The 13,096-nt window shown below is 41.2% G+C and overlaps 1 protein-coding gene and 1 non-coding gene across 6 annotated transcripts in view; one reads left to right on the top strand and one right to left on the bottom strand.

Annotated features, from left to right (window-relative positions):
• The window catches only part of NCOA7 (nuclear receptor coactivator 7), a 162,208-nt gene extending 150,802 nt beyond the window's left edge, over nt 1–11,406 (bottom strand). For 3 of the 5 annotated variants that reach the window (XM_025383255.1, XM_025383251.1, XM_025383256.1), the window contains exon 1: nt 1,444–1,748. The gene's annotated coding sequence lies outside the window, so the exon portion shown is untranslated. Of the gene's footprint in view, nt 1–1,443; nt 1,749–6,311; nt 6,389–11,196 lie in introns of those variants that run through there. The other 2 variants (XM_025383252.1, XM_025383253.1) reach the window with 1 other exon arrangement.
• Nucleotides 11,407–12,244: 838 nt separating this feature from the next.
• On the top strand, nt 12,245–12,316 carry TRNAE-CUC. Its single transcript has one exon. It is a non-coding gene; the product is annotated as a tRNA-Glu (tRNA).
• Nucleotides 12,317–13,096: the final 780 nt, after the last annotated feature.

Here is a 13,096-nt window from a genome sequence, read left to right as displayed (position 1 = left end):
ATTAACCAAATCATTGTTTCCTCTGGGGTAACTTAGAATTTTCTTTGAAACACGACTTTTACTTTTTAAATTGTGTTTGAGAGCACAGTTGAAGTAGGCATGATTACCAATGAGACTGGAAATTTTGCAAGCTTAGACACGAAATGAACTTAGGAGTTGGGGAGAATTACCTCATAACCTTAATGACACATTACAGAAAGACAGCATATGGTCCTAAAAATGTCAGAATTGAAATATAAATGTTAAAATAACTGAGTTTGCCTATTTATATGAAGAAGCAATTTTTGAAATCCAATTAAATTTCACCAGCCACAGAACAATTCTGTGATTCTAAATTGTGGTTTTTAGATGAAAGCTTGAAACACAGTTCATTCATTCAACAAATAACTAATGAGCACTTATTCTGCATAAGATGCAGAAGATTATAGGATTTAAAAGAAAGATTCAAGATTCTGTCCTTTTTGAGCTTATACTGAGTCACTTCTCCAAATTTCTATACCTAAGTGACTATAAAATTGGAGCTTACAGTGATGCATTTTTCAAAACTTTAAACCTTATACCTGAATATAAAACAAAAAATGATAGCCTGGGAAGAGAGAATCTTGCCAAAAGCTCTAACGTATAAACTTTACACCTAGAGGGGAAAATCATTCACAGATAACCAGTTTCTAAGAAATACAGAGCATAACACCGAGTTGGAAGTTAGGCTGGGCACAAGGCTGCCTCTGCTGGCTGACCCGGTACATCCTTCCGGCAGAATCTCAACTCCCGACACCTGTATCAAAGTTGCCACTCTTAAAACACATCCCTTCACGTAAGCAGAGGCTCCTAAATACGCAGCACAACAATATCCCCCAGCCTCATCGATCTCCCGAATAATCTGACTTCTAGAAGGACCTTCTTTAAACTGGCCCTAACGTGTTGACGGTAAGGGTTTGCACCATCGGTTTTATATACCAACCAACTAGCTCTGAAATACACAAAAATCCACAGCGACTTCTACATGCCGCTAATATAACCCTTTGCCTGTCTACATGTTTTGGCTAGAAAGACGGGAAGAACGTATCTGCTAATCCAGCCGGAAAAACACAGTGACATATTTCCACCTGAGCTGCTGAAAATCCAACGGTCTTTTCCCCAAATAAGCCCCATACCAACCTGTCCTCCCCACTCCCGCACCGCGGGGCGCGCACCCCCACAGCCCCCAGGGGGTTGGCGGGGAAGGGTCAAGCTCTCCTTCGCCCCCGCTCGGCCTCCCGAGCTCAAGCAGAGGTTTTCAGGTTCACAGGGGGCTGCGCCCAGCGCCATTAGCACACCTCCGAGCGCTCCACCGAGCCCCCGGCGGGAGGCAAGTTTGGCCGGTCCTGGACCCTGTCCGCGGCCTCTCGGCGGCAGCATCAGCAGCGGGCGGCGGCGAGGGCTGGGCCCCGCCTCAGCACCTACCTACAGGGCGGGGGCGCCGGCTCCTGGGGTCCGGGAGAAGGGGATCAGACGCATGCATTTCTGGCAGCGGTGGCCTCTGCTGCTGGGCGCCGGGGAGCGCATCCTCTCGGCGGGTGGAAGGAGGGGTCAGGGGAGGACCGTACGCCGAGGAGGAGCAAGGGGAGGAGGCGGGAGCTCCAAGGCGCGCGCCCGCGGGGCCCCGCGCCCCAATCGCCTGGGCGCAGCCGCCGCAGTCGGGGTGTCTTAGGCCTCTCCCCACGCGCGACGCCTCGCCAGCCACGCAGCTGCGCCCACCGTCAGGGCATCGGCAGCGACGGGCTCCCGAGCCCGGCCGAAGGCGGGGAGCCGCGGGTGGCGCGACACTGTGCAGACGCCCGCCTCTAGCTCCGCCCGGCCCGTGGCGCGCGCTGCACCCCACCGCGGTTGCGGGGGCCGGGGAGCTCAGCGACCGGGTTCCGCGGCTCGGGCTGCAATTGCGGCATCCTCCCCGCCCCCCGCGACCTCCGAGCTGGGAGGCTGGGCACTCCGGCTACCAGCGGCTGCTGCAGCCTCCGCTGCCTCTAGCCCGGCGGCTCCGCCCCGGAGAGCTGCGCGCGCGGCCTCCGAAGGCCTCGGCCCTTTGTGGCGCTTCCCGAGTGCGGGCGCCTTGCTGCCCCAGCGAACTGCCGCCTGGCAGTGGCACCTAGGAGGGTCCTCTTACCTCACCCCGGGCCGCATCCCCCTTAGAGCTGGCCCGCCTTAGCCCCTACTCTTCCTGGGAAGTAAGGCTTTGACAGCAGAGCAGGAGTTAGAGCGTCTCCCCAGCTTTAAAGCCCTTTGACTTTCCTTCCACCTCGGGACCGATGGCCACAATAAATTCATCCTTCTGTCCCTTCCGGCGTTGCATTTAGCAGAGGGGCCCACCATCTCCTCTCCCTCCCGTTCCCGGTACAGCATCCTGGATGCTGCCAAACTGCAGTCATTACGGCAATAGGAACATAGCAGTTGGGCCCTCCAGCCGACTCTTGGCAGATACTCGAGAGAACCTTGGAGGGGGACGGTTTGCATCAGCTGCGGGGCCCGTGCCTGTGAGCTCCCCATCCCCAGTTGTGTGCTGTTCCCTCTGCGGTCCCATGACCAGCACTGCAAGATGACTAGGAGGATCTGGCCGTGGAGTTCATTCACTCTTATACGCAGAAAAATATCCCAAGGAAGGGCCTGCAATAGTCTGTTAACTGTGTCACAGGCCTTCCACACAGATAAACTAGAAAGCGGCCTCCTCTGGGTTGTTGACGCTGCTTAAGCTGTAATAAACTCTCCGGAAGGCGGAGCAAAGCGTTAACAGTGGTGGCTTTGGCATTTCAGTAGCAGGTGGTCATGTTATACTATACTGCAAATGTGGAATAATTGTCCAATTTTGCACTAAGCACGTATTAATGTAGACGTCAGGTTTATATCTTTGGGATTTGAATGTAAAGATGTTGGATTTTTTTTTCCGTAGCCATTGTGTTATTTGTAAATTATTTAGCATTTAGTAAGGGAAAATTAGGTTCCTAAAATATAAAGAGTTGATTGCATTGTATCAAAGGAACATGGTTTGAGATCTCCAGAGATGCTGAGCTGCTCTCACAGTTCTTTGATGAGTGCTTTTATGATTTTGAAATCTAAGGTTATTAAAAATCAGGCAAAAGAAAAACATGTTCCATGGCAAGGACAAATTGTGACTAAATAGCTAAGATTTTTTGAGATAGTTCTTTTAAGCAAATTGAAGGTTGGGTGTGAGGCCCTGTGGGAGCTGCACTGCGCTTGTCCAGGAAGCACCCAGTGGGGCGTGACTTGGCTGCTTCCTGACACTCTGGTTGATCTAGAGCCCCAGTTTATTTTCAAAAGATAGCTATTATTATTTATGATATTTTCCCAAATTTAGAATTACTTGATGATAGGAATGTATATGTACGTAACTGATGTATAAGTAACAGGATGAAGTCACTTAGGAGGAGAATTTGGCAGTTGCTTACTCTTTAACAAAATTTTTAAGTTTTGAATGTAGTTTCTGAAGGAAATGTCCATTGACTTACAGGTTTTCACTGTTTCTCATCCTTTTACTACCAAGAGGCCCCTGTTGTTTTTCTCTCTATGGACTCCATGTTTTGTAAATAAATTAAGCAGTGATTTTTTTATTAGACAAAAAGCTATAACTGAGCATGTATTTTTAAAGTTGTGACCATCAATTATAAAACTTCAGTCTTCTGGCCAACAAGCGCGGTGGCTCACGCTTGTAATCCCAGCACTTTGGGAGGCCGAGGCGGGCAGATCACGAGGTCAAGAGATCGAGACCATCCTGGCCAACATGGTGAAAGCCCGTCTCTACTAAACACACACACACACACAAATAGCTGGGTGTGGTGGCGCGGACCTGTAGTCTCAGCTACTTGGGAGGCTAAGGCAGGAGAATCACTAGAAACCGGGAGGCAGAGGTTGCAGTGAGCCAAGATCACACCACTGCACTCCAGCCTGGTGACAGAGTGAGACTCCATCTCAAAAAATAAAAAAGGCAGTCTTCCAAAGATACTGCAAGGAATTTAAGAATCTATCTTTATGAACTCCTCTAGGACTGCACGCTGTATCACATGCTTCTTATAACATTTTTATTATACTGAAAGTCCTGATATAATAAAGATTCTGCTCCCCAGCTAAGGGAGTACAAACTCTTCCTAAAGATTCTTCACTCTTTCCTTTCCATTAACTGATTTACCTAAGCCTTGGCTTTATAGAGAAATCAGAAGACATGAAACTATTCCTTATATGTGTTGTCCAGTACTGTATGCATTAGCTACTTGTAGCCGTTTAAATTTAAATTATGGCTAGACTGTGCTTTTGGACAGCACAGACTAGAATATTTTCATTATTGCAGAAAATCATTTTGAACAGTACTGCCCTAAATAGAAGGTCAAATTTTAATTGGCAGATAAGATATAATACATGAAATAATTTGGGAAATCTTAGTGTACTACAGATCAAACCTCAGTAGAAAGTGTACTTCTTAAGAACATGGTAATCTTTAAGAATTCAGGCTCTGGCTTCAGACTACAGCTCCACCACGTGCTGACCTTGGGTAAACTACTTAACCTCAGTTGCTTTATCCGTAAAGGATATGCTTTATCTATAAAGAATGGCAACAGTACCAACTTTATAGGGTGGATATAGGAATTAAAGGAGATAATCCCGAGTGGTTCTTAGACTAAAGTCTAGAATGTGGCCATCAATCAAAGGTATTACTAGAATAATATACTGTATTATGATAAAGTTGTTCTTTTTAAAAATGGTATCCCTAACACTTTTCACTGTTCTTGGCTAGCGGAAGTTACTTGGTAAATGCCGAATTAATGAAAAAATGTAATACTACACTGATTTTATGGCTGTGAGGGCCTCTTTTAAATATGAAAACTGGCCTTTCTCTGTTGAAGGGTAGAGGCCATTGTAGGATAATTTAGGTGGGTTTGTCATTTAACTTTTGCGGGAATAAACAACCTTTGTACGATGAGACTTTGGAGTAGGTAAGAGGAGCAGAGATCCCTTCCTTTCTTAAAGGAAGAAGAGAGGGATCACTTCACTCACTCTGCCATTTGTTTGCTTTGCTGAACCTGTGGGAGGCAGCTGGATCTCTGGGTTCAGGCAACAGGATTTCTCCCAAGTGATTTTCTAGAGGACTAAGGTAGGCGGGCTTAGAGAAACATTGCCAAACAGTGGCAATCCTACAAATGTGTTTGGTATTTTTCTTACCTATCTATCTAAAGACAATTCTTGTAATGAAGAAGCATGATTAGTATTTCTGTTTTTGAACACAACACTAGTAACTTCTTATGAAATTAGAATTCTAAAAATATTGACAAATACTGCTCTAACATTGCCCAAATGAAAGACTACTGAGTGTCTGGCTGATCTAGAGCGCCACTGTATTTTCTTTTCCGTTCTTTTTTTTTTTTTTCAAGACAGGGTCTCATTCTGTCACCCAAGCTAGAGCGCGACCTCCAACTCCCGGCTCCAGTGATCTTCCCACCTCAGTCTCCCAAGTAGCTGGGACTACAGGCATGCACCACCACACCCGGCTAATTTTTGTATTTTTTGTAGAGATGGAGTTTCGCCATGTTGCCCAGGCTGGTCTCAAACTCCTAGGCTCAAGCAATCCATCTGCCTCAGCCTCCCAAAGTGCTGGGATTACAGACATGAGCCACTGCACCTGGCCTATTTTCACACCTGTAATCCCAGCATTTAGGGAGGACAAGGTGGGTGGATCACTTGAGGTCAGGAGTTCGAGACAAGTCTGGGCAACATGATGAAACCTGCCAATACTAAAAATAGAAAAATTAGTTGGGCATGGTGGCACATGCCTGTATCCCACCTACTGGGGAGGCTGAGGCAGGAGAATGACTTGAACCCCAGAGGCAGAGGTTGCACTGAGCTGAGATCATACTTATGTACTCCAGCCTGGGTGACAGAGCCAGACTCCATCTCAAAAAAAAAAAAAAAAGATAATGATTATTATGTATGATATTTTGTCCCAAATTTAGAATTACTTGATTACAGGAATGGATATGTACATATGTGATGCATAAATAACAGGATGAAGTACTTAGAAGGAGAATTTGGAACTTGCTTACCCTTTAACAAAATTTTTAAGTTTTGAGTGTAGTTTCAAAACTGGTTAAGTAATGACCCTGGAGCTACTGAAAATATTGAAATGTCTTTAGAAGGTCTCTCAAAAGGTGTGGGAGACAAGTTTTATGCATTAGGTGATGAGCTTAGGCTACTAGCACCAAGAAAATTCACTCTTTAGTGAACCTATCCTTCTTTCTGTAGCACAGAGAGAAACACCTCTTTTCATACACTTGACTCAGGCTGGTTGAGACACAGGAGGCAAATACTGATGATCACGTGTGGTGGTATACGAGTAGCCATCCTGCAACTAAAGAGGCAGAAGAGAGTTTACTGTTTAATAGTATTGAAGGTGGTGGCTCATTTTCACAAACTGGGGTCATTTGTCTACTGGTTAATTATGATAATATCTTGAGTTCTGAGAAAAATGTAAAGGTGTCCTTTTGTGGATAGACCTATGTTCAGTGCTTCATTTGGCTTGTTATAAATCTGAAGAGGAGGTAGAAATCACCTTGGCCTTTGTGGAGTCTACCAGAGTGCACTGAGAAAGAAATATTGCTGTATATAGACATGGATTGTTGTCCATATAGCTGTCATCATTTCATACTTATGGCTGATTATTTAGAGTTAGCCCAATAAATCTGTCCTTTTCTTTTATTCACAGTTAATTAAAAAATATCTGCTTTTGAACAATGTCCTGTCGTCTTATTTCTTCTACAAATAGTCTGTTCAGTAGCTTGAGAAGTCGTGACATAGTTTTTACACTTTCTGAAAAACATATTCAAATAAGCTGCTACAACACTAGTGCTAAAATATAATTTAAAATTTTGAAAGGAATCCCTTAAAAAGTGACATTATGTGGTGGTGGTTTGTATTATTGGGTACAATAAATTTACAGTGAATATACTAATAGGGAAATAATTACAGATTTAATAAATAGTTGCAAAAAATGTACAGGGAAGTCCTGTGTTTCCTCCTAGTTTTCTCCCCATGTTGCATATCTTACATAATTATATTACAATATCAGAACCAGGAAATTGACATTGGTACAATCTTGAGAGCTTATTCAGATCTCACCAGTTTTTTTTTTTTCTTTTTTTTTTTTGTTTTTGAGACAGAGTCTCACTCTGGTGCCAAGGCTGGAGTACAGTGACACTGTGTCAGCTCACTGCAGCCTCCATCTCCTGGGTTCAAGCAATTCTCCCGCCTCAGCCTCCCGAGTAACTGCGATTACAGGTGCCCACCACCACGCCCGGCTAGTTTTTATACTTTTAGTAGAGCTGGGGTTTCACCATGTTGGCCAGGCTGGTCTCGAACTCCTGACCTCAGGTGATCGACCCGCCTTGGCCTCCCAAAGTGCTGCGATAACAGGCGTGAGCCACCGTGCCCAGCCAGGTTTCACCAGTTTCACATACATTCATGCATGGGGAGTGTGTGTGTGTGTGTGTGTGTGTGTGTTTCTATGCAATGTTATCATATCTTGTATCACCACCACAATAAAATACAGAGCTATCACCATGAGGCTCCTGTAAGCTACTCCTTTAGAATCATACTGATCTTCCTCTTCGCCACATCCCTATTCCTGGCAACCACTAATCTCCCTTCTCTATAATTTCAAGAATGCTATATAAATTGAATCAAATGGTACCTTTTAGATTGACTTTTTTCCCCACTCACTATAATTCCCTTGAGATCTATTCAAGTTATTACATGTATCAATCGTTCCTTCCCTTTTCAGATAATATTTCAAGGCATATCGATACACCACAGTTTGCTTAACCATTCACCCATTGAACGGCATTTCAGTTGTCTCCAGTTTTGGGCCATTATGAATAAAGCTACTGCTATGAACATTCATTTGCAGGTTTTATGTGAACATAAGTTTTCATTTTTCTGGGATAAATGCCCAAGAGTACATTTGCTGAGTCATATGGTAAGTGCATATTTAGTTTTTTAAGAAACTGCCAAACTATTTTCTAGTGTGGCTATTCCATTTTATATTCCATGTATACGTGATAAAAGATGGATTTTTAATCTATTAAATAAACTTAGTATAAAGATACATTTCTCTTATTATACCATAATTTCTTGGTTACTTGAACTCCACCAGACTAAGTTTGAAGGTCAGGGATCCTGTTTTGTTCAGTGTGGTGTCTTTGGTGTCCAACATAGTACCTGACATATATTAGATTCAATAAATGTTTGTCAAATGAATGAATAGCTTAATAAACAAAAGAAGGACAGCTGACTCAGGTTGAGATCAAATCAAAAAATTGTAAATAAATTATAATGATAGTTGAATATGAATTGGATACCATGATTTTTCTTCTAGCATTTTCAAATCAGAAATTGGCACTCTATAAGATAAATCACTTGTGGGCAAGTTAATAAAAACTAAATGTTAAATTATGTTGTTCCAAGGTTATTTTTGGCTGTACTTTGGTAACAGTAGAAGGTTGTAAACAATCTAAATGCCCAATGATATGGAACTGCTTTAGTAAGATATCTGTACAGTGGAATACCTACCCTGCGGTTGTCAAAAACAATGAGGAAACTCCATTTAAATAATGAACACCCTCTAAAGATATTGATTAAAAAATACAGAAAACCATGTAGAGTATGCTACTCTTTGTGTAAAAAAAATTAAAAAGGAAATTAAAGAAAAATAGATATACGCACGAAGATGTTAATTCTTCCTGTTATAAAATACAGGCTGTACCTGGGTCATGTTGTGCTTGAAAGTAAAGAGGTGCTCAAAAATGTATAGGGACATTCCAAAAGAACACAGGAGCCAGCTTGAATGGACTCCTTCTGGCTGAATTTGGGACAATTTAGGTTTTAAATGAATAATGACAGCAACAGAATATAACACATTGAATAAAAACTCACTAAAACAGAAAAAAGAATATGAGTCCGGGCTGATATGTAAAAATTAAATAAAGAATAAAAAGAGGGAGGAGAGGAAGGAAAGTTCTTTTCAGAAGAATGATGAAATTAAAATATCACCATTTTGCCATCACTGTAGCAATAATTGATTCGGACAAGGATCATCAGTGGATGCTAAACCCATTGGCTAAAAGTTTGCTGAGGAACAGATTGGTCTACAGTCTCAAAGTATCACTTCCACCACTGATATTTCCTTTTTCCAACATTTGCCAATTAATTACAATTATAAAAGGTAGCTTTATGACGGAGAAATATGGCAGACACCTTAATCAAGTGACCGTACTTACTGTACTAGTTTCCTGTTGCTACCATTAAAATTGCCACTAAATTAGGGACTTAAAGCTACGCAAATTTATTATCTTACAGTTCTGTAGTTCAGAAGCACAACATAAGTCTCATTGAGCTAAAATCAAGATATTGGCAGAGCTGCTTTCTGTCTGGAAGCCTATGGGAGAAAAGGAATTGCCTGCATTCCTTGGCTTGTGGTTCTCCTTCCTCCCTTTTCAAAGGCAGCAATGGCCAAATGAGTCTTTTGCACATCACATCACTCTGACCTGACGCCTCTGCCCTGCTCTTTTACTCATAAGAATGTTTGTGATGATTTGGGGCCCATCCAGGTAATCTAGGATAATCTCCTCCATCTCAAAATCTTAATCACATTTGCAAAGTTCCTTTTGCCATGTAAAGTGACATGTCAACATGTTCTGGGGATTAGGACAGTGACATCTCTGGGGTTGTGGGGTGAAGCGGACATGGTTCTGCCTACCACACTTACCCATTACAGGTAATGTGATACACTGGAATTATGTGCATTCTGATATAATGCACTGAGAAAGACACATCACTTAGGATAGTTGTCCCGCCAAAAGAAATATTTAAATTGGCGAACTTTCTGAAACTATTGTACTCCACTATTCAAAAAGGTCAATGATGTTAAAGAAAAAAGTTAGGGGAAACTGTTCCAGATTAAAGGAAGGAGACTACAGACATGTGACAACTAAATGCAAGGTATAATCCAAGAGTATATCCTAGATTAAAAGAAAAACTATAAACGAGATTATTAGGACAACTAGAAAATCTGATTATTGACCATATAATAAATGACAACGTGGAATTAAATTTCCTGAGATGATAATTAGATTGATTGCTCTTAGTAGATGCATAATAAAGTGTTTAGTATGTATGATAAAGTATCATGCTGTCTGCAGCTAACCTCAAATGGTTCTGAAAAAAATAGAGAAAGCAAATATGGAAAATATTAATAATTGATGAATCTAGAACAGTACTGTAAGACAGAAATATAATGTAAGCACATGTATAATTTTAAATATCCTAGTACCTACATTAAAAAAGTAAAAAGAAAGCAAAATTAATTTTAATATTTTATTTAACCCAATATACCCAATTATTCTCATTTAAAAACGTAATTAAAGTAAAAACTATTAACGCGACATTTTACATTTCTTTTTCTAAATACTAGTGCTTAAACGTGCAGTGTGGATCCAACATCTACAGAATATCTATTCATACTGGCTACATTTTAGTGCCTAATAGCCACAAGTTGCTGGAGCTGTAAATTGGAAGGCACTGGTCTAGATGAAGGGTATATGTGTGTTCATTGTACTACAGTTGCAACTTTCTGTTGGTTTGATATGTTTCAAAACCAAAAAGTTGGAGGAAAATGAACTAGATATGTGTTGTATGTGCATAGATCATTTCTGGGAGATATAGAAGAAGCTGGTAACACTGATTACTTCTAGGAAGAAGAAAGGAGTGAGTAGGAGGGTGGTTTTCACCATACCCTTTTGTACTTTGCGTAAAATATTGTGACTAAACCTATAAAAATTTAAACTAATATCTGTTTAATCTTTTTATTCAAAACCAGATACTCTAATGCTAAGGTCTAGCAACCCCTTAATTAAGAGGTAAGAGCTCCACCTACTGAACTTGATCTAAGATTCCTTGGGATAGGAAAGAAGTGTCCCACTTAAAATACAATGAAGTGTAGAAATTTCTTCTGATGATTTTTCTATCTTATTATCTTAATAACCCCCTTAAATCTTCCTGTTCTCATATTATTACATATTTTCAGATAAAGTATATCAATGATTTAAACTTCATCTCTGATTTGCTGAAAAAAAAAAAAGAAACGAGATTCAAGCACAGGCTCACCTAATTTTGTGGTAATGGATGATGACTGCAACTCACAGTGGCGCCGGATGTTGTGAGCAAGTTCATTACAAATTTATGTCTTACTTAAGCCTCCTTCCATCTTGCAGCGGAGCGAAGTCTCTTGGGTTAGATTTCTTCAACTGTAACGGCTGGCACTTTCAAAGCTGAGTTATATCTTACTGCCCTCTGCATTTACTTTATGAGAGTTTCGGAATTAAGACTCTGCTGTAAGGTGTCTTGATTCCTTTGGTAATTGCATCATTTCCTGGCCGTGTCTAGTATATAATGCGGAGAAGTGAAGTAATTGCCCAGATAATAACAGTTTGGAAAGTAGGATAATAAACACAGCGGGTTTGAAGGATTTGCTTGGAACCTTGGGCAGACGTCATGATCCTTCACTAGGCATACCACCCACAGCTCTCCCAGCCTCGTTAGCCTGCCTACACCAAATAAATAAAATAGAACCGCGTGCTATGAGGCTACGTGGCCCTTCATCACCCACATTTGTAGAGCACGCGCTCTGCACCCAGGACAGTGCGGGGTCGCTCCGGCTCTTCACCGAGAAACGCTCTCAGCCGGTGGCAGTCTATCGTCAGATTTAGTAAAATGTTTAGAGGGACTCAACAACCGCGTGACAGAGAACGAAGAAAGACGGAGAGGGACAGAAGTTAGATTTGAAAGAGAGGCTAAAATGGTTAATAAAATAATAAAGCAAATTACAAGGCTCTGGACAGTACGCGTCCAGACAACACTTGTCTTAGTAAAGAGATTTCCATGTTACGTAAAAGAATGAGAATTTCCAGGATGTCTTTTCCAGCATGGCAGTCGGAAGAGGATTAGATTTGGACGGTATAGGTGTTTTCCTTAAGGGGCCATCCGGGAGCTCGGCGGAAGGCGCCGAGAATTTGCTTCAATTTCAGGAAATAGACTCAGAGCAAGAACAAAGTAGGTGTGGCTTAGACGCAATACTCTACCTCCTACTGGTTAGAGGAACGAAATACAGATTTTTAACGCAGCAAGTATATTCAGCGAGAGCTACCAAGCAAGTTCCCTGGTGGTCTAGTGGTTAGGATTCGGCGCTCTCACCGCCGCGGCCCGGGTTCGATTCCGGGTCAGGGAAACGTTATTTTCTTTGAATTTTGAATCCTGCAAGCAACGTAGAAGTCATGAGTTTTGTGTAGTTTTCATTTGCTGGTTGGGTTTTTTTTTTAATCATAAGTTTTATGTACTTTTCATTTGCTTGTTGGGGTTTTTTCATCATTAAAAATGGACTGTTTTAAAATGTTATTTAATCTAAGGCTTAAAATACGCCATCTCTACAGGTAATGTAATTTATAATCAATCAAATAACATAAAGTTCTGTGATTCTAAAATTGTATTGTTCAGCTTTTAAAAATAATTTAGATGTTTACAAGCAGTCAGTTAAGCCTTTGTTTAACCTTGATTTTGTTTGACTAATAAAAGAGGAAAATAGTTTATGAGGAATAATACTTATTCAGTATCATCCTTAGAGTTAATTTTTAGTTTTTCTATACATTCAGATTATGTACTTTGGAGATTATTTGCCTATATTGGAGCTATTCCTACTCTCATCTTTATAAATATGAGATCTTGTCTGAGATGTATGGTTGGCTAATTATTACATAGCTAGTTTATAGTGTTCTAATAACCCATTTAGTTATTATTATTATTTTTTTTTTGCTAATTTCAAATTTTCTGTAACAGATTTACACAAATATGGTAATTGTCTTCCATCCAGAGTATCAATTGCCAGTATATAAATCATATGGGCCCCTCAAAAATGCACCTACTTATCATTAGTAACTCCCACATTCAGGGTAAAGTAGAATTCTGGGAGTTCCTCAAAGGAAAATATGGAAATGTTGGAGTCAAAAAAAGA

The sequence above is a fragment of the Theropithecus gelada genome, chromosome 4 (assembly GCF_003255815.1).
Source record: "Theropithecus gelada isolate Dixy chromosome 4, Tgel_1.0, whole genome shotgun sequence".
NCBI lineage: Eukaryota > Metazoa > Chordata > Mammalia > Primates > Cercopithecidae > Theropithecus > Theropithecus gelada.
The sequence above is the reverse complement of the archived record's forward strand: the minus strand, read 5'-3'. Positions and strand labels throughout refer to the sequence as shown.